This window comes from Erpetoichthys calabaricus, chromosome 1 (genome assembly GCF_900747795.2).
Source record: "Erpetoichthys calabaricus chromosome 1, fErpCal1.3, whole genome shotgun sequence".
NCBI lineage: Eukaryota > Metazoa > Chordata > Cladistia > Polypteriformes > Polypteridae > Erpetoichthys > Erpetoichthys calabaricus.
Window position 1 is genome coordinate 6991509 of NC_041394.2, and position 27410 is coordinate 7018918.

The window sequence follows — 27410 nt, forward strand, 5'->3', positions numbered from 1 at the left end:
TGATAGTGATATTCTTCCTGGGTCTTTGGGCAGCTGCTAAATATGTGTTCTAGCATCCAAGCAGAAGAGGCAAAATGGTGTCTCATTTTTGCCCAAGATGTGGTTTGCTAGGTTGGGTCGGGCATAGTGTCATCCACAAATTTATTGAACATTGTGAGGACCTGTGTCTTTTTATTTTGGACTTGCAGGACCAGAACATCTAGTACAGTAGTCGTAGTATAGCAAAAGTATTGTAATCATCCAAAGATCTGATGTCGAGATTTTGATGAATCTCAATGTTTTAGACCATAATGTTTGGAATTATGTCTGTGTGTCTGTCCGTGTCTGTGTGTGTAAACACAATAACTTAAGTACGCTTTCACTTAGGTCAAACAAATTTTGCATACAAGTATTAGGTACAAAAACGTAGATTTCTATCAATGTTTCGGCTATTTCCGCTAACCGGAAGTGGTACTTTACCTGTTTTTCATGCAGCTGCAGAGTCCGATTTATTCAACTTTACTTTAATAATAATTGTTCAATATCTTATTTATTTGATTTGATTTGTTGTTGATGGTTCTTTAATGTACATAATATAAAAATATAGTCATTGTCTTCCAGTTTACTCCTCAAATATCCATCGCCATATCTGAGTATACGAGAAAGTCGAGGGGAGACCACTCCCAAATTGTCTTAATTGGTGAACAGTTTTTACTGCTAATTAACTCAAAAACTTTACACCAGCTGTTACAGACTGAAATCAAAGGCTGCTTCTTTTTGGGCACATACACTGCCATCGTGACATTGTCTAAAAACTAGTGTGGCGAATTGCTCGCGTACTGAATAGACTGTGGTGCAGGGGTCTATTAGCTAGCAAAAGAAGAAACTGTCTGTTGTTATGGTTCTGTCTTTGTCCAGTCTGAAAGTGGTCACGGGACATTGTATCTTTCATTGTTGGTGCAACAAATAGTTCTGAGCAGAATCAATCATAGTACCCACTGTGGTCATCACTGCTCTTGTGAAAAGAATGGAGATAAATGGAGATAGTTATATTCCTGAATAAAAGCGCTCGTGTTTATTTGATATTTGGATTAAAGTCTTCACACATTATATACACTTCACATCATTATTAGTATAACATGGGAAAAGTTTCTGCTTTAGGTATGTGTTCAGCATTTCCTTTTATTCTACACTTACCCAGATCTTTGTAGACATGGAACACATATGAAATGCATGTATTCCAAATAACAATATATTATTTATACTATACAACTCAAGGAACTCACACGCAGATAAAGAAGCTGGAAGTACTTTTTTCCCTGAGTTGAGCTCTGGCGGTAAGGAGGATGGGATAGCAGCCTGCTTGCTGCTTGTGCTGATCAACAAATTTATAACACAAAAGACGCTGATGAAGAGGTGCAAAGGAATTTAAGTTTTTTTGTAGGCTTCAGAGATTCTAGTGTTAATTGGGAACCGAGTCTTGTTGTTAATTAAACCCGTTCTTTAATTCCATGGTCTGTTGCTGCTCTCGTTGTGCAGTAGCACACATTTACGAAACTGTTTGATTTTTCTCTTTTCTAAGAGTTCTGTTAAAATGTTTTGAAGATTTGAGCAGATCAGCATTCCTGAGACCTTCACCTTTCTTTATTTTTAGATATTGTATGATCGACATGGTCATGTTTTGGTTCATTTTATATCTCATTATTGTTTGGCTGCTAATTAAGGAAAAAGAAACAATTAAGGGGTCTGAGTCTTCAAGAGCAAGTCAATTAAAATGAAGAAGTTAATTAGCAGCAGAAACTGGTCACTAATTAATAAAAAGGGTCAGAATGAAAACCTGCAGCCACTGTCGCCCCCCAGGACCAGAATTTGAGACCACTGATCTAGTAGATGGGACCAAGTACCAGTGAATCACTGTTAGTGTCCAAAATATAAGCAGGATTGTCCAAAAATGATTTTATTGCACCACAAATCACCATGACCACAGCAACAAAAATATATATGCAAGGGGGGAACAAAAACTTCCCAGAATTGTTAAAAGAAAAATACATGTAAACCTGCACCAATATCCTTTTCGTCACCTTTAAAATGTTCTCCTTGAGACACAATACGCTTGTCCCATCATCTCTCCCACTCCTGTACTCATCTTTTGTTACCATGTCTGGACCCTCCTGTGTATTTACCTGGATTTCTTCCATGGTAGAAATTCTTCTCTTCATTCTCAATTTAGAATTCAGGAACAAAAAGATGTCACAGAGAATGAGATTGGGCAAATACAGGGGGTGCAAAGCAACAACCACATTGTTTTTAGTCAAAACTCTTTCACTCTCACAACTCAGTGTGTTGACATGCTTTGCCGTGTGTCAAGTTTTAGGTGGCTCAATTCTCCTAATGTTTTTTCCTAAACCTCAGAACGTCTGTATTCGAGTATCGAGAATTGTTGCAAGTTTTATAATAAAGGTTTTTTATTTCACATTTTCTGGAATTTTTCGGGTACCCCTTCATTCAGATTAGTGATAAAGATACAAAAGCAGGAAAACAAATTCCAACTGTTCCAACAGTTTTGGCCCCGGGAATGTTCAAAAGGGAATCAGTCCTCATAAAATTTGAAAAATGTGATCGTGAAAAATAATTTAACATTACTTTTTTAGACCAAAATTATTTTACAAACCACTTATTACTTTTTCAAGTGTAAGTTTCAAACCAAGTAGTTCTTTTACACCTGTTCATCCCAAAAGAACTCAGTTATATGTGTTGCCTTTTAATGTCTGCAATGATCTCCATCCACACTACCATTTCCACATCGATTAAAAAAGTATTTTAAATGACTGAAAATGCAAATCACGCAGCTGTTCTCCTACACTGGGCATACGTGCATCGTCGGAAAAATCCTTCAAGGGATAGTAATGCCACTGGCCACAGGATTTATCACAAAACTGCACTGGTAAAATACTTGCCATTTGCATATGTATGCAGCATTCGAACTGTTTAACTATCTCAGATGATTTCTTTCTGCTGTCAGACATGCACGTCATAGGATCTCCTCATGGGCTCGAATGAGCTATGTGAAAACCCACTGGGACGAAAAGTGTGCTGCTATTGCTGACATTCTTCTCTCCTTCTCTCCCAGTAGCACCATGAAACCACTCAATGAGGGTACTTAGCCCCGCCTCTTCCAGTTAAGAAGCCTGGCTGACCTGAAGGAGCCATCAATTGCGCTAAGTGTGACCCACTGGATTTATTTCCAGTGAATGATCCTTATTTCAATGGCCAAGATAATTTGTTGTTGTGCCTGAGAGGCTATTTTCTTCATCACCAAAGAAGTGTGATTTTGTTTTGTCGTTTAGGTATTAAACGGGACAACCTGGATGGTATCTCAACTTTTCCTTTGTGCTCCAACCTGTTTATTTTAAAACAGCATTTTTAAATGAAAGAAATCTCCTCCCACCCTACCATTTTCATATCGATTAAAAAAGTAAACGACCGAAAAAGCAAATGACGCAGCTGTTCTTCTACACTGAGCATGCATGGATCATCAGAAAAATCCTTCAAGGGTTGATAATGCCATCAGCCACAGGAGTTATCATAAAGCTGTATTGACTAGTAAATTATTTGTCATTTGCATACGAATGCAGCATTCAAACTGCACAAAACGCATTTCAGGTGCATACAGGTAAACAGCAGAACAAGCACTACGGAAAGCAACCTCTCTGTATTCACAATGTTGGAATGTAGTTATTTTCTTCTGTATAGGGTGAACAGTCAGGCAAGGAGATGTTGTAATGCGCAGGATCAAGTCAGGGAAGGGCTGCATAATAGGCATGAGCCAATCAGAGCGCGTTCAGAATCGGTGTTTTCAAAAGTCTCCACAGTGGAACACAAAGCCACCATGTGCTTACAGCTCTAGAAAGTGTTTTCTAGGGGTAAAAAAATAGTGTGGCTGAAAGGAAAATGAAGACTAATGTCAGCATTTTTAAATGAAAACATAGTAGTGTGGATGTAGTCAAAGTTCACATCTGGGGGCTCAGGATAGATAGAGGATATCTTCACTACCCGCTGCAGCAGAAAAGCAAAAAACATTTATAGAGATCCAACCCACCCCTGCCATAGCATTTTTAGTCCTCTGCTCTCTGCCAGGCACTTCAGAGCCCTGAATGCCCACACTACCAGGCTAAAGAACAGCTTTTATCCCAAGGCAATCAGCCAATTAATTGCACAGTGATCACTGCACCTTCCTATAACAGACCACCACTGATTGAACAGAACTGAACTTCTACATCAACCACAGATAGTTACACACTTATACATGACCCATGTGGAGCTCATGACCATTACATTGACTGTAATCCTCACTGGGACTTCACTTATTTGTGACTTCATTTATTATTTATCTATTTATATATTGCAGAAATGGTGTCTAAGTCCTCGAAATTGAGCAGCATTTTTTCCAGCATGATGGAGGGTACGAGATGAGGAAAATTGGGCAGGTTCTGTTTAACAAAGTTTCTAATTTGAAGATAGTGAAAGAAATGTGTAGCTGGAAGGTTAAATTTGGAATGTAATTGTTCAAAGGATGCAAAGATATTGTCTATATAAAGATCTCTGAGCAATTCAATCCCAAATCTTTTCCAGATATTAAAAACTAGATATGTTTGCGAGGGTTGAAAGAGGTGGTTATCGTGCAGAGGTGCCACAGATAAAAGATTCTCCATCTTAAAATGCTTTCTAAATTGGTTCCATATTTTGAGTGAATGAAGCACAATTGGGTTATTAGTATATCTGCGATAACTTGGATTTATTGGAGTGCAGAGCAGGGAATATAAAGAAGTACTGCAGGATTTTACTTCTATTGCAGACCAATCCTGTGTATGTTCATCTATTTGTGTCCATGTCCAGATTTTTATAGCTTGTATGTTTGCTGCCCAGTAATAAAACTGAAAATTAGGTAGTGCCAACGCCTTAGGTCTTTGTAGGGTCGCTTTTCGGATACGTGAATGTTTTGAGTTCCAAATAAATGAGGTTATGGTTGAATCTAATTGCTTAAAAAATGATTTATTGATGTATATTGGAATGTTTTTAAATAAAAAGAGAAGCTTATGAAGGATATTCATCTTAAAAATGTTAATTTTTCCAGCTAGACTGAGATGAAGGGTTGACCATCTATGCAAATCTCGCTTAATTTTTTTCCATACAGACGGTGAAATTTTGTTGATAAAGAGCTTTATGTTTACTTGTGATATTTACCCCTAGGTATTTAAACTGATCTGCTATGGTAAAAGGTAGGGTGTCCAATCTAATATTATATGCTTGTGAATTCACTGGAAAGAGTATACTTTTATTCACATTAATTCTTAAACCAGAGATCTTTTGAAATACTCTGTGCTTATTTGGAACTGTTAAAAGAAACTGTGCTTCTCCAAGTTTTATGTTTACTTTTAAATTTGTGCTTCTTGCAGTTTCTGTCTAGACTTTGTCACAAAAATGACCATAAGACAATGCGAAGGTTTGGGGTAGCCACCCATATAATTGTTCCCGGCTGCAAAACTGATTCAAGAGCAAAGACATGTTCATTCAACTGAGTCCAAAACAGAACTGATTCTCTTCAGGCAATATGGCGGCTTTAAAGGCCAGCGAAGGAAGTGATGTCATCAGGATCGGAACCGGAAGGGACGTCATTGGCTGCCCCAGAGCTGGGCGGGATTTCCCTAAAATGGTCTGCAAAAGATCGAGAGAGAAAATTAGTGCACTTCGTCACCCCCTGGTCTGGCATGGAATCACATGTATTTAAGCCCTTTAGTTGTCTCCAAAACACACGTGTGTGACAACTTATATACCTTTGTCTAAAGTATAAATAGGCTTGCTCCAAATTATATGTCATTTTATTGTACAGAGACAATAAAGATTTCTTGCATCTTGCACATGTGTGACGATAGATAGATAGATAGATAGATAGATAGATAGATAGATAGATAGATAGATAGATAGATAGATAGATAGATAGATAGATAGATAGATAGATAGATAGTGCCTTTCACATCTATCTATCTATCTATCTATCTATCTATCTATCTATCTATCTATCTATCTATCTATCTATCTATCTATCTATCTATCTATCTATCTATTATATAGTGCCTTTCATATCTATCTATCTAAGTAATAGATAGTGTGATAAACCCAGGGCGTCAGACAGCCCTAAACCCCAACACGATCACAAAAACGCAGTCCTTTATCAAAATAAACAAAGGTTTTATTTAAAATACCTCCAAAAGTATTACAAATAAACACAAAACACTTGTCTTTCTCTCTCCACAATATACAGTCATATGAAAAAGTTTGTGTGCCCCTCTCAGCCTGCATAATAATTGACTCTCCTTTCAACAAACAAGATAACAGTGGTTTGTCTTTCATTTCCTAGGAACATCTGAGTACTGCGGTGTTTTCCGAACAAAGATTTTTAGTGACGTAGTATTTAGTTGTATGAAATTAAATCAAATGTGAAAAACTGGCTGTGCACAAATGTGGGTCCCCTTGTCATTGTGCTGATCTGAATGCCTGTCACTGCTCAATGCTGATTACTTACAACACCAAATTGGTCTGATTAGCTTGTTAAGCCTTGAACTTCACAAAGTTATGTTATGTTCACAAAGGACAGACAGAAAAATAATCAAAAATAAAAAGCGAAAATATTATACACAAAGACAATAATGAAAAAACAAGCACTCACAAACTTCCACTCAAAAATATATACAAATAGGAAGTAAACTGTCCTCGCTAATATTTACAAACTTAAATGTTCCTCCTTCTGCTCTACCAACAAAGCAGTAATGTCTGTAACCCCGACGACCTGTCAAAGGACGACCCCTGGCAGTCTGGACTTCAGTTTTATGCAGCTATCAATATTATTTATGTCTTCTGGGATCCCCCAATAGCAAACGACATTGAGTCACGCACCCCATGTCTTCCTCTGATGAAGGGCAGTGTCACTATTTTAAACTTTGACCTTTCCCCGCATATGTGTTTTGCAACCGCACCATGCCAGCTGCTTGTTTCCCTCTGCAGGTAAGTTACAAAGTGAACTTTCACCTACTGTCCTTCTCTGCATGCATATTCTCTCTGTTGCCAACCTCTTAACCTTAATGCTGGGCTCTTTCTTTCCCACAGCAGCTTTGGGCAAGTGCTTTGTCGTCTTGCCAGTTCAATTCGAAAGTGTGCTTGTGGAGAATATAGCAGCATTGGACATGTGCCTCGGGGTAGGACTAGTTTAAGCCCAGAAGAAACCTCTGACTCACAGGCCTTCACGTTAGTGGGGTGACTAAGAAGGGGACACCATGCGCCCGTCTGGCATTCACCTGCCACCAAATTCTCCCTTATTAGAGAGGCAAAATAACAGGTAATTTACTTTTATGCCTATTCCTATTTAACTGAATGTGGTCAGCTATAAATAGCTAGACTAACTGCGGTGGGCTGGCGCCCTGCCCGGGGTTTGTTTCCTGCCTTGCACCCTGTGTTAGCTGGGATTGGCTCCAGCAGATCCCCGTCTCCCTGTAGTTAGGATATAGCGGGTTAGATGATGGATGGATGGATGGATGGATAGCTAGACTAAATGCTAATTTTTAAATTGTCTGAAGGCTCGGCATATCATGGGCACGACTCACAAGAGGAATGCTGTCCATCCCTAAACAACCCAGTTACAATATATGTGTGTACTGATTGGCACGTGGATTAAAATTGAATCTCTATCATATGGGAACTTGCTAAGAGTAGATTTCACTTAAACACTAGAATACAATTTGAAGTTTATGGTAGAAGGTAGTGTATTAGGGGATTTCAAAAGTTCAGTTGATGCTATTTTGGAAAATTAGGCAAATAGGATTGCAGAGCTTTCTTGGGTTGAATGGCTTGTTTCTGTCAAAACGCTCTACTGCTACTTAGCCTTCTCCCATTTCTAAAACCACATTGACCGTCTGCTACTGAGGTATCCTTGTTGTCTGTTTATCAGCCTTATCTTTTATAATTGGCTCTATTAATCTTGCAGTCCTAACCCACCTTATCTTTTGTTGATGTTTTCAGGGAGATAAACTTAATAGTTCCATGAAGCAAAGTATTCACGGGTAGCAGAGCTTTATCTGTTTTAGATGATTGGCCGAGTCGTCAGAGTCATTAGCAGGATCGTTACGTAAAGTAATCTTATTAACTTTTAAGAACGCATTAGAAGGCACTAATAAAATGAGGCATACAGTAAATTAAAACCAGTATATAGTGGTACCTCTTACTTCAAATTTAATTAATTTTAGGAGGAAGTTGGAACTGTGAATAGTTCAAAGTCTGAATCAGTTTTCCCCATTAGAAATAATGGAAAGTGAATGAATCCGCTCCCAGACCCTAAACAATACTCATTTCAATAAACGTAAACAGAAAATACACATAATTTAAAGTAAAAATAGCACAATTAAATGTCCTAAATAATAAATAAAAACATGAAAATGTATTTAAAATATGTAAATACTGTATAATAAAATGAAAATTGCATTTACTATATCAGGGGTATTCAACTAAAATCTAAAGAGGTCCAATTAGAGAAAATTTCTTGAAGCAGTGGTCTGGAAGATCATTTTTGCAGTCCACTTTCCTTTTTTTGGAGAGTGCCATTTGTTCCTTATTTTTCTGTCCCTTTCTCCGTCTCACCCATCTTTTCTTTTTCCAGGATAATCATCTGTATCTCTCACTTTCTTCCACCTACAATCCACAGACTTTATTGGCTGAGTGGTATCACGTGAAATGGCTTAACACTAGAATTACCAGAGCCTACGAAAAAACTCGTATATCCGGCCCACCTTAAATCGCTTCTTAAAACCTTTCTCACCTCTCCGCCAGCGTCTTTTGTCCTCTAAATGTACTGATAAAGACAAGCTGCCAGCAGCCGGCTATTCCATCCCCCCAATGACTTAGAACGTAAACAGGCTTTTCCCAGCTCATGCCTTGATTGATTATCTGGGAGTGAAGTGGAGTTTTAGAGTAGAAATAATAAGATTGTTATTTGGAACACACGCATTTCATATGTGTTGCATTTCTACAGTAATCTGTGTAAACACATTGTTAAAACAGAAACGGTTTACAATATTCTAGTAGCAAATGACAAAATGTAGGCATAAACTATATAATGTATGAAGCCTGAAGTCCAAATATCAAAGAAACACTTTCACAAAAGGTACAAAAAAAAGCCACCGCCAAAAAAACCCGCCTTAGTGTGAGACATTGATATGAATTAACTATAACTGCTTCCGTGGCATAACAGTATCAGTCGCTGACTGGGAATCAGAAGGTCATGAGTTCGATCCTGCACAACTCCCATTTGAGAAGTGTTCTTATTTTCACTATTTTAGAATAAAATGATACGTTTGATTTCAGTCTGTAACAGCCGGTGTAATTTATGATATTTGTAAAGGTTAGCTTAATTTTTTTGAAATTCACTTTTCATTGTCTCAGTCGCGTTCAGGATCCATCCCTACCGCCCCCCACCTGACACTGCTGTTTTCACATAAAGACGCGCTATAGTTCTGCAGTGTATCACGATACATACGACCGCGTGGTTTTTTTCCCCCAGTATTGCCAGTCCCCACGTGTTGCTGTATGCTGTTTCTTTTGTACTCCAGGACATGCAGAGGAAAGCATAGTAAAGAGCAGTAACTTCAGCGCTATATGCAATCATCACACACTCCCCATCAGACACTGCTGTTTTCACATAAAGACGCGCTAAAGCTCTGCAGTGTACTTGTGACTGCATTGTCGTACCAATGCTTGCGAACTGAAGTGTCTGCATGCACTTTTCGTGGCATTACACGTGTATTTTTTGAGCATGCCCCTGTAGCTCAAACACAGGAACATATGTTGATGTAAAACTATAACAAAACAAGTGCACTTTTATTCAAGACTATAACCGAAGAAAAAAGAAAGCAAGTTACAGTAGGTGGAATGCTAAGAACTGCTGATTTCCATTCTGTGCTATATAACTGTTAACATTTGAATCTGATGATTGCATATAGCGCTGTCTGATTTAGTGTGCGCAAGAACATGCAGGTGGCCAGTTGCTGAGTGCTACAACGCACATTTTAAAAAAAGAAATAGACAAATATATGTGACGTTTTGAAGAAATCATTTTATGACGCGAATAGTACCAATCAGAAAACATCGTCGAAGTAATGCAATATTATTTGAAAACGAACAGCGTCAGGTTGGGTGTGAAGTTATACTGGCGCTGTTTGAGTCAGATCAGAAGCTGAATAAGCTGAAAAAGCTCCTGTTCTGACTGTAAGTAAAAAAGCATGAATTAATCAACAGAAATAACCGCGATTGACATTTTAAAGTTAACGATTTACAGTGCATACCAATTTATAAATTCAATGTCCATTTGAGGAAAAAAAACACTTTCTTCAAAGCTGGGAATCGAACTCGCGTCTCTGTGGCACAGTAAGGCAGTGGTGCTCCAAGTCAGCAAACTGTCCTTATAACTTATTTTTTCAAGATCCATAACACACAGACAGACAGAGCACTGCGTAATACAGAGACAGACAGGCAGAGATATACAAACCAACAGGGAAGGCACATGTACTGAAAGAAAAAAAAAATCAACATGTGCGTTGTTCCTGCAGCACTGAATAAGCTCACCCGCTCTAACATCACCCCTTCCCCGATCTGACTCTCTAAGTAACAACGCAAGTACAGACACAAATCAAGTGCATGTGTGTACTGTATAATATTAACAAAAAGAGCAGCTTACTACTGAAAACGGCAAATATAGGAGTGAGTGGGGATCGAACCAGGACTCTTGATTAGACTTGGTTTGCGTCTGTACTTGCGCTGTTACTTAGAGAGCCAGATCGTGGAGGGGTGATGTTAGAGCATGTGAGCTTATTCAGTGCTTTTTCTTTCAGTACATGTGCCTTCCCTGTTTGTTTGTATATCTCTGCCTGTCTGTCTCTGTATTACGCAGTGCTCTGTCTGTCTGTGTGTTATGGATCTTGAAAAAAATAAGTTATAAGGACAGTTGTTCATGTTAATTGCAGTCTCAATTGTTAAAAAAATATTTTAAAAGGAGCATCCCACATGAAAATATAACAATCTCATTACCTGACAGTCCATACCAATTTACAAATTTTATGTCCGTTTGAGGTTAAAAAGAAAAAAAAGAAGTAACACTTTATCCCCAGCGGGGAATTGAACTCATGTTTGTGAGGCAGAGAAAAGCTACTCAGTCTGAGAGGCAAATCTTAGCGCGCTATGCCACGGAAGCTGTTATATGGTGTGTGAAGCTTTTGTGGAAGTGTTTATTTGATCTTAGGAACTCGGGCTTTACACATTCTATAGTTTATGCCTACATTTTGTAACATTTATTACTAAAATATGAAAAAGTTTCTGTTTTAGCAATGTGTTTACACAGATTACTGTAGAAACGGAACACGCATGAAATGCATGTATTCCAAATAGCGATCTATTATTTCTATTCTAAAACTCCAGCAGTTCAGTCACTCCCAGGTAATCAAACAAGGCATGAGCTGGGAAAACTTAGTGAACGTTCTGCGACGGTGGGGGATGGAATAGCCGGCTGCTCGCTGCTCGTCTTAATCGGCACATTTAGAAGACAAAAGAGAGGTGAGAACGGTTTTAAGGTGGGCCGGATCTACGAGTTTTTTCGTAGACTCTGGTAATTCTAGTGTTAACGAGCATACAGTTGGTCTGTGCATTTCTTCATCTACTAAAACATTACCGTAAAGACTACAAAAGCTGCGCCGGCTAAAATAGAAGCGCCCCGTCAGGTTTTAAATCATAACCTTCTGTTTTGGCTGTACGTTTTGGTCCATATGAGACAGCTTCTGGGTCCGGACCCAGACCATGGTCCGCCTGTTAGTGACCTCTGTACTATACCTTAGTGAGTAGTGGTGATGTCCTGTGTGGCTGGTGGAGAGGTGATGGAGTTGACCTACAGCAGTGGGTGATGGGATAACAGTCTGCATGCTGCTTGTGCTGATCGACACATTTACAAAACAAAAGACGCTGAATGGAGAGGTGAAAAGGAATTTAAGGTGGCCCGGGATAATGAGTTTTTTCGTAGACTTCAGGGATTCTGGTGTTAATGCTCTTGATTACCACTGCCATGCTAGGGTGCCACTTTTCAACAATGACATGTGTTCTAACCCAAACAAAACACAGTTCTTTAATTTCAGCACCTTATTCTTGGATCCATCTTCATCCTCTGAAGAAATGTATATATATATTATGTATATAAGGTTATATATATATATAATCAAACACACCAAAAATAAAGTGAAAAAAGCACTGTAAAGACAATAGCATAATGCAATAGATGCTTTTACAGTGAGTGCTAAAAACAACTTGGGTGCACAACAGATGCCATGTACATTTGCTGCGTAAACACCACCTGTTCAACATTGTTTCACTGCATGCAAAGTTCAAACGTGAAGCATCGTTCGAACTCCGAATTGAATTTCTCTCAAATGTAACGTTCAAAGTTAGAATCGTTTGAAGTATGAGGTAATACTGTATTCTTTTTCATTTTCTCACATTTCTAAAAAAGGTCTTCCATTGTTTGATCAAAGTACAGATGCGTTGATATGTGCACTGCCATCTCATCTTTTTTTGGATGGTTGGACTTTTCCAGGATTAGAAAAAGACTTTCTAGTTGTGACCCCATTTCTTCTCACTGTCATTATTGACAGCCACAAACATGACTACAAGAGTGTGAACAACAAAACGTAGACCAGGACTTTCACTTGCCAAGAATGGAGAAGCTCACCCCAACTCAGCTAGTCTCTGCAACTACTAGCTGAGGCTTTGGCCTAAGCTAGGCCCAAAAAAATACTCATACAGAAAGAAATTGTGTAAACCGCAACTTTTTGTTATGAATTGGTTCCAATTTATTAGTTTTTACTATGACTTCTGGATGCAACTCTGATATTTGTCATTCATTTTGGGGTTTTTGAATATAGCTTTATATGCTTTTATATATATATATATATATATATATATATATATATATATATATATATATATATATATATTCTATGAGATTTTGTAAATTATTTGGACACCTGTCATCTGCCATTTTGTTTTTTGTGTTCTCCACCATTTTGAGACAGGAGGCAGAAGACAAAGAGAACAGATAAGAGTGGTGGCTCTGAGGCTAAGGATCTGTGCTGGTATCCAGAAGGTTGCCGGTTCGAATCCCCGTCACTGCTAAAAGAGATCCTACTCTGCTGGGCCCTTGAGCAAGACCCTTAACCTGTAATTGCTCCAGGGGCGCTGTACAATGGCTGACCCTGCGCTCTGACCCCAAGGGGTATGCGAAAACTAACAAATTACTAATGTGAGAAATCGTATAAGACGGAATAAAGAACAAAAAAAAAAAAAAAGATTGGACTGAGGTCATCAGTGGAGTCCCTAGGGGGTCTGTCCTTGGACTGTTACTTTTTCTGATTTATACTGATGCCATTAACTCCAGTATAATTAGTAAAGTTGTATAATTAGTAAAGTAAATAATTAGTAAAGAATGGCAGCAAAAACAAATCAGAAAGACTTGGACAAGCTTCAGAACTGGGCGAACAACTGGAAAATGCAGTTTAATACAGAAAACTGCAAAGATGTACACGTGAGGAAAAGGAATTTTAATTATAAATACAAGATGGGTAACAATGAGCTGCAGGAAGCAACCTGTGATGTAGGGGTTTATGTTGAAACAACATCTTCATTGTCTAAGTTATGTGTAGAAGTGATTAAAAAGGCAAATAAAATGTTAGGTTATATCATAAAAACGGTTGAATATAAATCAAGGGACGTTATGCTCAGACTATATAATGCACTAGAGGGACCACATCTGTAGTATTGTGTACAGTTCTGGTCATCACGGTGCAGGAAAGACATAGCAGCACTTGAAGCTGTGCTGAAGACAACAACCAAGAGCATCCCAGTACTTAAGGATATGTCCTACTGTGACAGACTCTGAGAATTAGACCTGTTTAGTCTGCATGGGAACATGATCTGGATTTTCAAAATCCTCAAAGGCATTGATGAAGTAGATCCAGAAGAATTCTTTCATCTTAAACGTGAATCACGTACTTGAGGACACCAGTGCAAATTAAGGGGAAGTGTATTTAGAACTGAAGCCAGGAAGTACTGTTGTAAGAACCTTAAGCAAACTAAAAGTACAAGAGATTGAAGAAGAAACCTTGACAACCTGTAAGAAGGATCTGGAAGAGATATTGTGCATCTTAAAACAAATGCTGCATGATGGACTGAACGGGCTCCTCTCAAATCTCTCTCAATTAAATGGTGAATCACATACTCAAGGACAGGAATAGAAATTAAGTGGAAGTAGAGCATATAGGACTGGAGCCAGAAAGCTTAGCTATTAGCTAAACAAACACGCTTGATGGTCTGCATGGTCTCATATTGCTGGTCAGATTTGTTATATTCTTATGACTGTGCACAAAACCTTCACATCAAGACCACTTAAGTTGGGACAGGATTTTAAAATTCCTTTAGATAGATAGATAGATAGATAGATAGATAGATAGATAGATAGATAGATAGATAGATAGATAGATAGATAGATAGATACTTTATTAATCCCAAGGGGAAATTCACAACTGTATGTTACTAAGACAAATTGGCTTTTTGTGACAACTCAAGCCCCACTCAAGGAGTTAGACATCTTGTAAAAAAATGGATGCAGTCAAATGATCCAAATCATCAACTGTACATTTCTTCTGCATTGTTCTTAATGGTTACCTGAATTTTTTGAGAAACACTGACCAGTTGCTGCAGCCCAGAATTGAAGTAAAGCAGGTGACAACGATGATTTCATCTGATCTGGCCTGACTATGTGGAGTCTCTTTTATAACAGAGAATATTCTAGAAAGGCCTGCTGTAAACTAACAAAGCTTACAGTACAAACAGCCCAGAATACTTGGAAACGCACAGGAGACAACCTGTCACAAAGTATCTGGTAAAGGATGATTGATTCATTCTGAAATACTGAATATCATTGACCCAGATTTATTTCTGCAATTGCAGTTTTCGTCTTTTGCTCACTGACACTGGAAATTCACCTGCACAATACCAGCATAAATATGAAAAAACATATCCCTCTTTTCAGTAAACCTTCTTATTCCAAGTTTAAGATTAGTCGAAATTAGAGTATTGGGCATAAGGATGGGAAGTATGATTCAGGTGCCAACATATGGCCAGGCAAGTTCATCCTGGGCCATCTTAGAGTCATCAGTTAACTTTTCCCTAATATTTTTGGGATGTGAGAGGAAACAACAGTACTCATTAAAAAATTCCAGACTAATTCCAGAAGAACGTGGAAACCCCACCTACAGTGGATTCAGAAAGTAATCAGACCCCTTCACTTTTGATTACATTTTGCTCAAAACATTTCAATTTATGTTTTCCTGTGTCGAGCAACACTCAATACCCCTGAATGTCAAAGCACAGAAACACAGAATTTTGGAAATGTTTTGCAAAGGCTGTTCAGACCCTTTGCTATGACACTTGAAATTTGCCTCAGGTGCACCCCATTCTCTTCATCATCACTGAGATGTTTCTACACCTTGTTTGGAGTCCACCTGTTCTCAATTCATTTGATTGGACATGTTAGGAAAGGCACACACCTATCTAGAGAAGGTCCCACAGTTGAGCAAAATCCAAACCATGAGGTTGATGGAATTACCTGCAGAGCACAGAGACAGGATTGAGTTGAAGCACAGATTTGGGAAAGGCTACAAAACAATTTCTGTAACATTGTATGTCGGTTCCCTGAAGCTCAGTGGAACTACCACAGGATGGCCACCCAGCCTAACCGATCAATCATGGGGGAAGGGTCAAGAGAGAGGTGACCAAGAACCAAATGGCCACTCTTTCTGAGCTCTAGAGAACCTGTGTGGAGATAGGTGAAGCTTCCAGAAGGACAGCCATTACTGCAACACTTCATCGATGGACTTTATGATGGAGTGGCCATATCTCCTCAATAAAAGATGCATGGAAGCCTGCTTGGAGTTTGCAAAAAGGGACCGAAAGGACTCTTAAACTGTGAGAAACAAGATTGTCTGGTCTGATGAAACACAAATTGAACTGTTTGTCTTAATTCATCAAGTCTGGAGGAAACCAGGCACCACACCAGAGAGACTAGACAACGAAAAGGGATAGCTGAAAGGAGAAAAGTTCAGGGATATCCTTAGTGAAAACCTGCTGCAGGGTGATCTGGACCTCAGACTGGGCCAAAGGTTCACTTTCCAACAAGGACAATGACGCTAAGCACAAAGCCGAGGCAACACAACCATGGCTGACTGACAACTCTAAGAATGTTCTTGAATGGCCCAAGAAGACTCCAGGCTGCAATCGCTGAACGAGGTGCTTCACCAAACGACTGAGCAAAGGGTCAGAATATTTTGTGTCAATGTGACATTTCAGTTATTTATTTCTTAAAAAGTTTGTACAAATTTCTAAAATCGCTTTGTCATTCTTGGGTACTGAGTGATGCTTGAAGTGGTGGAAAAGTGAATTTAAATGATTCCAACACAGGGCTGCAATATAACAAAATGTGAAACAAATGAAAGGCTCGAACAAATTTTGAATCTATTTTATCCTTATTCTGGCAGCACCATTGTGTTTCGTGTTGTACTTCAGTCAGAGCCACATTGTTTGCAGTCACTACACCTGTTGCCAGTCATGCCAGTCATTGCCAGTGATGCTGATGTCACATAACATGTTATGTCACTTTATCTGGTCCTTAAAAAGATTATAATACTCAGCTCTTTCTACCTATTGGATTCTTTTCAAAATACAAACATCTTCATTGTTAGGTAGTGAGGAATGATTAAAACTAGGTTGCATCAGGAATGTAACCTGGGAGGGGATTCTGATATTAACTACCTCTGTTGATGTTTGTGATGCACCATCTGTTGGAATGACAAATGCAATGCATTTTATTACCACAAATGTTTGTGATGTGATGTCATTTGAAAATGATAGAGACACAGCAACTGGATGGACACAGAGATACACAGACACTTAGGCTTTTATTAAAGTGGATTGCAGCAGAATAGTGAATATGTCCTAAGTGTTATTCAGGCTTAACACTATGTATCAGATCATCACAGCTTTTCCTAAGTAACACTTGGGGTTAACCGCATTTACACAGAATTCCATGCCTAAGATAGGCTTCAGGTTAATGTCCAGTTTAATCTTCCCCCATGTCCCCAGGGCAAAACCTTGATTCTCTATTTAAATAAAATAATTCTACTAGGTAGGCCAGGCCCTTTAGTTTCAGGATGCACTTGGTTGATCTTCTCTGCACAGCTTCCAGAGCTATTAGGTCTGTTTCTTATAGTTTGGTAACTTGAACCGCACACAGGACTTCAGATCCAATCTCACTAACACGTTATGGGTTGCGAAAGATGAGCCTCGACACAGACAGACATGGACTCCAAAAGTCCAAAACACACACCGTTTATTTTTCTTTTGCGCACACAGCACAAACACAATGCCCAAATCACCACAAAACAGCTCTGTCCTTTTTTCCTCCTTCCTTCAGCCACCTCCACTCCTCTCTTTCAAGCTCCGTCTACTGCCACCTGACTCTGGCTCTCCGAATGGAGTGAGGTGGCCCCTTTTATCCTATTCCGGATGTGCTCCAGGTGCTCCGTTATGGTCTTCCGGCAGCTCTTCCTTGTGTGGCAGAAGTGCTGCCCTTGCACCCAGAAGCACTCCGGGCATACATTGTTCCTGTTCCAGCAGCACATCGTGTTGTGGCTCTGGAACCATCCAGGTGCCCCCTGGTGGTGGCCATGGACCCCCACAGGGCTGATCCATGACCCTGATGGAATCCAGGGGGGCTGCCCTCTTGCGTCCAGGGGAATATCTTGCCCCTCTCTCGGTCCTTCACTGTTCCAGGTGTCCTGGTGGGGCAAGTTCCCTGGTCATCTGCCACAGGGTCCCTCAATTTATGTTCAGCAGTTTAAACAATATAACCTAACATTTTATTTGCCTTGTAATTGTTTTTCCCACACTGCGTACATAAACAGAGCGCCATGTCAATGTAAACCTCTAAATCCTTTTTGAGCAAAAAAAATTATACTAGATGGGCTGCCAAACCAGAAGTGTTTTGTCACCCCTTTTAATCATTAGTTTTGATTGGCAGTCGGTTTGGCTGTGATTCCTCTGGAGGACTTCATCTTGCATCTCTAACTTACAAAACCTGTTATCCGTTACTTAGTTCCTGGGTACACAACTCTTTCCTTCTTCTCAGCAGCTCGCCTCCGTCCTTTTAAATGTCAATCAGCATTCCTGACAAGCCCCTGGATAGTTTAAACTTTAGAGCATCAAAAGAAGCTCTGCTGTAAAATGGATTGCAGGTGCATCTCTGTTTCAGGATTATCCTTTCTCTGCAAGCCCAGGAAAGAACTGCATGTAGTGAAGCTGTTATTTATAAGAAAAAAAATGCCACTTTGGGTTTTCAAGTCTCTTTTTTATTTTTTATAGTAAAAATTAAACAGAAAACATGGAGTTGAGATTCCTCGTCCGGTCCTTTGAAGCATTGTAGATGGAGTGTGATGACTTCAAAATGACTTCAGCAGCCCACTTCAGGTTCCTTAACACTAGAATCCCTGAAGCCTATGAAAAAAGTCATAATCCTGGGCCACCTTAAATTCCTTTGCACCTTCTCATCAGCGTCTTTTGTTTTGTAAATGCGTCGATCAGCACAAGCAGCAAGAATCCTGCTATCCCACCAACGCAGCTGAAGTTCTCCCAGCTCGTCTGTTTATTGTGGTGTGAGGAGCCTGGAGTTGTAGAGGGTAAATAATATATCGTTATTTGGAATACATACATTTCATGTGTGTTCCGTGTCTACAATGATCTGGGTAAATGTAGGATGACAGGAAATGTGAGGCAAGAAATTTTGAACACATACCTAAAAGACAAACTTTTTTCATGTTTTAGTACTAACAACAAAATTTTGACATTAAGTGTTGTGGCGGATGGGACGCCCCTTCAATGTGTATTCAGGGGGAGCAGCCCTGGACGGTGCAGTACCTCCCTCTGAACACTGGATGGCCACCTCCCCTGGGTTGGAGCAGTGCCTCAGTCTCTCGCAGGGGTTCATGGGAGATGGAGTTCTCCATAGCTCTGTTAGGATATGGGGTGGCTGCCAGGGGGCGCGGCATTGGGTCCCTGAGCCCAGCTGGACTAATCTTCAGCCCCACCCGGGAGTGCAACCGGAAACAGGTGATCATGCACTTGGAGCACTTCCGGGTGGGCCATAAAAGGAGCCAGCAACCACCACTCAACGGCCAAAGTCAGGAGGAGGAGGAGGACGACGACGACGACGACGACGACTAAGCTTGAGGAGGAGTGGTGGAGGAAGAGAATGAGAAAGGAGTGTTTTGGTGTTAGTGTTTAGTGCTTTGGGGACTGTGTTGTGGCTGGGGGGATTACGGGGAAGACGTGCCCTCCACCTGAAGAAAATAAAAGTTTATTTTTATATGTGCCTCCCGTGTCCGATCTGTGTCGTGTCGGGCGCAATATAGCACTTTTGTTACAGTGTATAATATGTGAAAATGTGGTAATGAGCCTTAGTGGAATTAACAGCAATTAAATACAGTTAGTATTGTGTTCTCTGTAGTGTTAAAACAGAAGCATTGAATTTGAAGAAAAATGACAAATAAGGTATAAAGGAATAAAAGCTTGCCTTTTCATCCCTATTGAGAGTGTAGAAGGACATCTTCGCTGACTATATGAGCAGCTTCTGGGGAGCATCAAGGTGGGTTTGATGTAGGAGTGGAAAGACGGCTCTGCCATTGTCTGGCCAGGATGGCAATATCTGTCTCCCACTCGTAAATTCAACAGCTTAATTGGTCGGTACAACGGCGCCGAATACGAAAAGGAATTTCCAGCTTCTAGAGGGGTCTTCTTGCAAGATCATGCACAGAGGGAGGTACTTGATAGAACATTGTCTTGAGTTTACCTTGCACTGCGGCTTGTGCCTTGATTGTTGTAAATATTTTTTTCTTGTAAATATTTTGATAGATATCTCTGGATTAGCTTTGTATATACACTTTTTCTTTTTCTGTATTTTGAATATTATTGTTTTTGGTAAACCCTATGTTATACACTATTTGGAGGAGCCGCTTTCTGACTTGGATTACTGTGGAGGAAGACAGCTTTATTTTTGTATTTGTGTATATACTGCTGGAGTATGTGAATTTCCCCTTGGGATTAATTAAGTATCTATCTATCTATCTATCTATCTATCTATCTATCTATCTATCTATCTATCTATCTATCTATCTATCTATCTATCTATCTATCTATGGGTTTCACTAGTTTGTGTGCATTTTTCTTTTGCTTTGGGACTTTCAGTCAACGCTGTAAATACTGTATATAGTCATAATTATTGGGCACCGTTTCATTACTGTTTTTGTTTGTCCTTTGCGGTATTAGACTGTGTATAGACATATATTTTCCACAGGATATTATTTTTGTTTTTTTCTTTATGTGCACCTGTAATTAAAACCTCACTTTATTTTTGCAAAAACCCAACCCTTTTGTGTCCATGTCGCCAAGTCTCACACCATCCTCCTGGTCACGTATACTAGACTCCTATAGTGTAGGCTGGTGTCCCCCAATTCCCACTACACGGGGTGTCACAGAAGTTCTAATATCAAAAAAGGTATAACAATAAAAGTGTGCTTTTATTTAAGAATATACTAAAAAAAAAGAAATTATTCAATTTACATGTTGTTGTCAATGAGCTCAAATATCAATTGACAGAAAGTCAACTGTCTGCTTGGCTGGTGTAGAGGTAAGAGCTGCTGCCACATAAGCAAAAGGTTGCGGGTTCGAGCCTGGACTCTCCTCATTTTGAGTAGTGAGCTGCAATTATCATTACTGTAATAAAAACATACATTTGATTTGAGTTGGTGTCAGTTAAACAATATTAAACAGCGAACTGAGTGGGTGTGTGTTTGATTTGACTTCACGCCTCGAAGAAGTTATTTTATTGATTTTATTAAAATTACACAACATTCCATAAAAATAAATCAATTTCTACAAACATAAGATTGAAAACAAATCAATCCCCACCCCTGAGAAAGAGAGCTAAGCCAGCAGAGTAAAACTTAAAGCTAGTAAAAATAAGTAAGTAGATGAATTAATAAGTGAATAAAGATAAATGGAGAAAAAATGGGAAAAAAGGGGAGAGAATCTGCTTCTTCATACCTTAACACTAGAATTACCAGAGTCTACGAAAAAACTCGTAGATCCTGCCCACCTTAAAACCGTTCTCACCTCTCTTTTGTCTTCTAAATGTGCCGATTAAGACGAGCAGCGAGCAGCCGGCTATTCCATCCCCCACCGTCGCAGAATGTTCACTAAGTTTTCCCAGCTCATGCCTTGTTTGATTATCTGGGAGTGAATGAACTGCTGGAGTTTTAGAATGGAAATAATAGATCGCTATTTGGAATACACGCATTTCATGCGTGTTCCGTTTCTACAGTAATCTGTGTAAACACATTGCTAAAACAGAAACATTTTCATATTTTAGTAATAAATGTTACAAAATGTAGGCATAAACTATAGAATGTGTGAAGCCTGAAGTCCAAACATCAAATAAACACTTTCACAAAAGGTTCAAGGATACTACAACTCTTTCCGTGGCTTAACGCTAAGATTTGCTGACTTGGAACATAGAAACCCTGCCATGCTACAGAGATGCGAGTTCGATTCCCAGCTTTGGAGAAAGTGTTTTTTTTTTCCTCAAACGGACATAAAATTTATAAATTGGTATGCACTGTAAATCGTTAAGTTTAAAATGTTGATCGCGGTTATTTCTGTTGATTAATTCATGCTTTTTCCTTAGAGTCAGAACAGGAGCTTTGTCAGTTTATTCAGCTTCTGATCTGACTCAAACAGCGCCAGTATAACTTCACACCCAACCTGACGCTGTTCGTTTTCAAATAATATTGCATTACTTTGACAATGTTTTCTGATTGGTACTATTCGCGGCATAAAATGATTTCTTCAAAACGTCACATATATTTGTCTCTTTCTTTTTTTAAAATGTGTGTTGTAGCACGCAGCAACTGGCCACCTGCATGTTCTTGCGCACACTGAATAAGACAGCGCTATATGCAATCATCAGATTCAAATGTTAACAGTTATATAGCACGGAATGGAAATCAGCAGTTCTTAGCATTGCACCACGCAAGCTGTCATATCAACCGCCTACTGTAACTTGCTTTCTTTTTTCTTCGGTTATAGTCTTGAATAAAAGTGCACTTGTTTTGTTATACTTTTACATCAACATATGTTCCTGTGTTTGAGCTACATGGGCATGCTCAAAAAATACACGTATAATGCCACGAAAGTGCATGTAGACACTTCCGTTCGCAAGCATTGGTATGACAATGCAGTGACAAGTACACTGCAGAGCTATAGTGAGTCTTTATGTGAAAACAGCATCAGATGGGGAGTGTCTGATGATTGCATATAGCGCTGAAGTTACTGCTCTTTACTATGCTTTCCTCTGCATGTCCTGGAGTACAAAAGAAACAGCATACGGCAACAAGTGGGGACTGGCAATACTGGGGGAAAAAAACACGCGGTCGTATGTATCGTGATACACTGCAGAGCTATAGCGCGTCTTTATGTGATAACAGCAGTGTCAGGTGGGCTAGGGAAGGATCCTGAAAGCGACAGAGAATGGAAAGTGAATTAAAAAAATAAATTAATAAAGCTAACCTTTACAAATATCATAAATTACACCGGCTGTTACAGACTGAAATCAAATGTATCTTTTTATTCTAAAACAGTAAAAATAAGAACACTTCACAAAAGGGAGTCATGCAGGATCAAACTCGTGACCTTCTGATTGCCAGTCAGCAACTGATACTGTTGTGCCACAGCAGCAGTTATAGTAAATGAGTGTCAATGTCGCACACTAAGGCGGCTTTTTTTGACAGCGGCTTTTTTTTTTTTTGTACCTTTTGTGAAAGTGTTTCTTTGATATTTTGACTTCAGGCTTCATACATTATATAGTTTATGCCTACATTTTGTTACTAGAATATAAAAAAAGTTTCTGTTTTAACAATGTGTTTACACAGATTACTGTAGAAACGCAACACACATGAAATGTGTGTGTTCCAAATAACGATTTATTATTTCCACTCTAAAACTCCACTTCACTCCCAGATAATCAATCAAGACATGAGCTGGAAAAAGTTCGTTTACGTTCTAAGTCGATGGGGGGATGGAATAGTCGGCTGTTTGCAGCTTGTCTTTATCAGTACATTTAGATGACAAAAGACGCTGGCGGAGAGGTGAGAACGGTTTTAAGAAGCAATTTAAGGTGGGCCGGATCTACGAGTTTTTTAGTAGGCTCTGGTAATTCTAGTGTTTTAAAAGCTTATTCTAAAATGTTATTGATTAGATCCTGCCAGGTTTTGAAAAACTTCTGCACAGATGATCTAAGTGTGAATTTGATTTTTTCCAGTTTCAAATAGTATATAACATCAGTTACCCACTGACTTAAAAGAGGAGAGTTAGGATTCTTCCAGTTTAGCAAGATAAGTCTACGTGCCAATAGCGTAGTGAAGACAATTACAGTTTGTTTGTCCTTTTCCACTTTAAGCCCATCTGTGAGCCCACCAAACACAGCTGTTAGTGGATTAGGAGGGATTGTGACACCAAGGCTGTCTGAAAGGCATTTAAAGATCTTGGTCCAGAATGATGTTAATTTGGTGCAGATCCAAAACATGTGGCCCAGTGAGGCTGGAACTAGATTGCAGAGTTCGCAGGTTGGATCTTGCCCTTGAAACATTTTGGACAATTTTAAGAGAGACAGATATGCTCGATATATAATTTTGAGTTGAATAATTGTATGCTTTGTACATATGGAGCTCAAGTGGATTCTCTGCATTGCTACCTTCCACTCTGAGATGTTGAGTGAGAGATCCTTTTCCCACTGTACTCTGGGATCTTTGAAAGGACTGTAAAATGGTTTTATATATTACAGAAATGCTGTCTGAGTCCTCAAGACTGATTAATATTTTTCCCTTGCATAGAAGTAGGTGGAAGGTGAAGGAAAATTGGGCAGGTTCTGTTTAACAAATTTTCTGATTTGAAGGTAGTGCAAGAAATGCGTTGCTGGAAAGTTAGATTTGGAATGTAATTGTTCGTAGAATGCAAAGACTTTGTCTATGTACTGATCTCTAAGTGATTTAATCAAATATGTTTTCCAGACATTAAAAACTGTATATGTTTAAGAGGGTGGGAAAAGGTGGTTATCGTGCAGAGGTGCCACAGTTAAAAGCTTCTTTATCTTAAAATGCTTTCTACATTGGTTCCATATTCTGAGTGAATGAAGCACAATTGGGTTATTAGTATGTTGGCGATAACTTGCATTTATTGGGGTACAAAGCAAAGAATATAAAGAAGTACTGCAGGATTTTATTTGTATTGTGGACCAGGCCTGTGTATGTTCATCTATTTGTGTCCATGTCCAGGTTTTTATAGCTTGTATATTTGCTGCCCAGTAATAAAATTGAAAGTTAGGTAGTGCCATGCCACCTTCTGCCTTAGGTCTTTGTAGATTTGGATATGTGGATGTTTTGAATTCCAAATAAATGAGGTTATGGTTGAATCTAATTTCTTAAAAAACAATTTATTGATGTATATTGGAATGTTTTGAAATAAAAAGAGAAGCTTAGGAAGGATATTCATCTTGACAATGTTAATTCTTCCAGCTAAAGTGAGATGAAGGGTTGACCATCTATGCAAGTCTTGCTTATTTTTTTCCATGCAGACAGCGAAATTTGATAGAGAGCTTTATGTCTACTTGTAATGTTTACCCCAAGGAATTTAAACTGATCTGCGATGATAAAAGGGAAGGTGTCTAATCTAATGTTGTATGCTTGAGAATTCACTGGAAAGAGCACACTTTTAGTCAAATTAATTCTGAGACCAGAAATCTTTTGAAATTCTATAAGTGCTGTTAGGACTGCAGGCACAGTATTTTGTGAGTCTGATATATACAGTACCATATCATCTGCATAAAGAGACATTTTCTGTTCAAGTCCTTCTCTGATAATCCCCTTTATCTGTTAAGCATTTCGACAGTGAACTACCAGTGGCTCAATGACGATTGCAAAAAGTAGTGGTGACAAGGGGCATCCTTGTCTGGTACCACATTCTAGTTTAAAGTAGTCTGAATCTGTGTTGTTAATATAAACTGAAGCTTCTGGGTTGGTATTAAAAGGATTAAAAGTCAAATCGGAGGTAAAAAGCTTAGGGGTAACCGTTGATTGTAATCTGAATTTTAAATCGCATATTAATAAAATCACTAGGACAGCATTTTTTCACCTAAGGAACATAGCAAAAGTTAGACCTCTTATATCATCGAAAGATGCAGAGAAATTAGTTCATGCGTTTGTCTTTAGTCGGCTAGATTACTGTAATGCACTCCTCTCAGGACTACCCAAAAAAGACATCAATCGTTTGCAGTTAGTGCAGAATGCAGCTGCTAGAATCCTTACCAGGAAAAGAAAATCCGAACACATTTCTCCAGTTTTGATGTCACTACACTGGTTACCTGTGTCATTCAGAATTGACTTTAAAATTCTGCTTATGGTTTATAAAGCTTTAAATAATCTCGCCCCGTCTTATATATCGGAATGTCTGACACCTTATATTCCAAATCGCAACCTCAGATCCTCAACTGAGTGTCTCCTTAGAATTCCAAGAGCAAAACTTAAAAGAAGTGGTGAGGCGGGGGGCCTTCTGCTGTTATGCACCTAAAATCTGGAATAGCCTGCCAGTAGGAATTCGCCAGGCTAATACAGTGGAGCACTTTAAAAAACTACTGAAAACACATTATTTTAACATGGCCTTCTCATAACTTCACTGTAATTTAATCCTGACACTCTGTATATCCAATTCATTATAATAACTATTCATTCAAAATTTGTACTAACCCCTACTCTCTCTTCTGTTTCCTTTTCCGGTGTCCTATTGGTGGTGGCTTGTGCCACCACCATCTACCCAAAGCACCATGATGTTCCAACAATGATGGATGGATTAAAAGCCAGAAGTCTGTATAACCATCAGCATAAAGTGACTCTGTGAGAACCCTAACTACAAAGAGGACTATTTCATTTATGTTAGGTAGAATGCCCAAAGGGGACTGGGCGGTCTCGTGGCCTGGAACCCCTACAGATTTTATTTTTTTCTCCAGCCTTCTGGAGTTTTTTTTTGTTTTTTCTGTCCACCCTGGCCATCGGACCTTACTCCTTTTTATGTTAACTAAGGTTGTCTTATTTTAATTTCTTATTTGTCTTTTATTCTTCTTTTCTTCATTATGTAAAGCACTTTGAGCTACTTTTTGTATGAAAATGTGCTATATAAATAAATGTTGTTGTTGTTGTTGTATACAAGTAGTTTGATCCATGCACAAATGTTTGGGCCAAACCCAAATTTCTCTAATGTAGTGAAAGGTAGTTCCATTCAATCAAATCAAATGCTTTTTCTGCATCCAACGATAATAATATCTCAGGGGTGTTTGACTTTACGGGTGAATTAAACAGGCATCAAAGTATTGGAAGCTAAGTGTCGGCCTTTCCAGTTTGATCTTGTGATATTACCAAAGGCAACACTTTCTCCATCCTTCTAGCTAGGACTTTGGAGAGTATCTTAACATCATTATTCAGAAGTGAAATTGGTCTGTATGATACACGTAATAAGTCCTTATTTTGTTTAGGAAAGATGGTTATTGATGCTTAGCGAAAAGTTTGAGGTAGAATTTTATTGTTTCTAGCTTCTGTAAATGTTGCTAAGAGGGTAGCTAGCTGAGTGGAGAATTTCTTAAAAAATTCAGCAGGGTAGCCATCGGGGCCTGCTGCTTTCCACCTCTGAAGTGACTTTATAGCATCTTGTAATTCTGTTAGTACCAGAGGTTTATCCAATTCCTTTGCACTAAGAGTATCTATTTGTGGTATCTGTAATGCATCTAGAAATGCATTAGATTGTGTCTGTCTTCTTTAAACTTAGAATATAAGGATTTATAGTAGTCTCTAAATGTGTTCATTATATTTTTATGGTCAATGATTTTGTCTCCGTTTGTGTTGATGATTGCTGGGATTGCATTGCGAACTTCTTGCTTGTGGATGTGTTGCGCTAAGATCTTATTAGCTTTCTCTAATAAAAAAGTCTAATAAAAAATAGATTTCTCTAATAAAAAACCAAGTTACTGATTTTTTTACTAAATTGTTTTGTCTTGCAGGTGGCAATTCACCAGACCAAGTGCTATGTTGATTTGGATCCATGTAACGCAATTAAACAATTAGATAACTGGCTTTAAATAA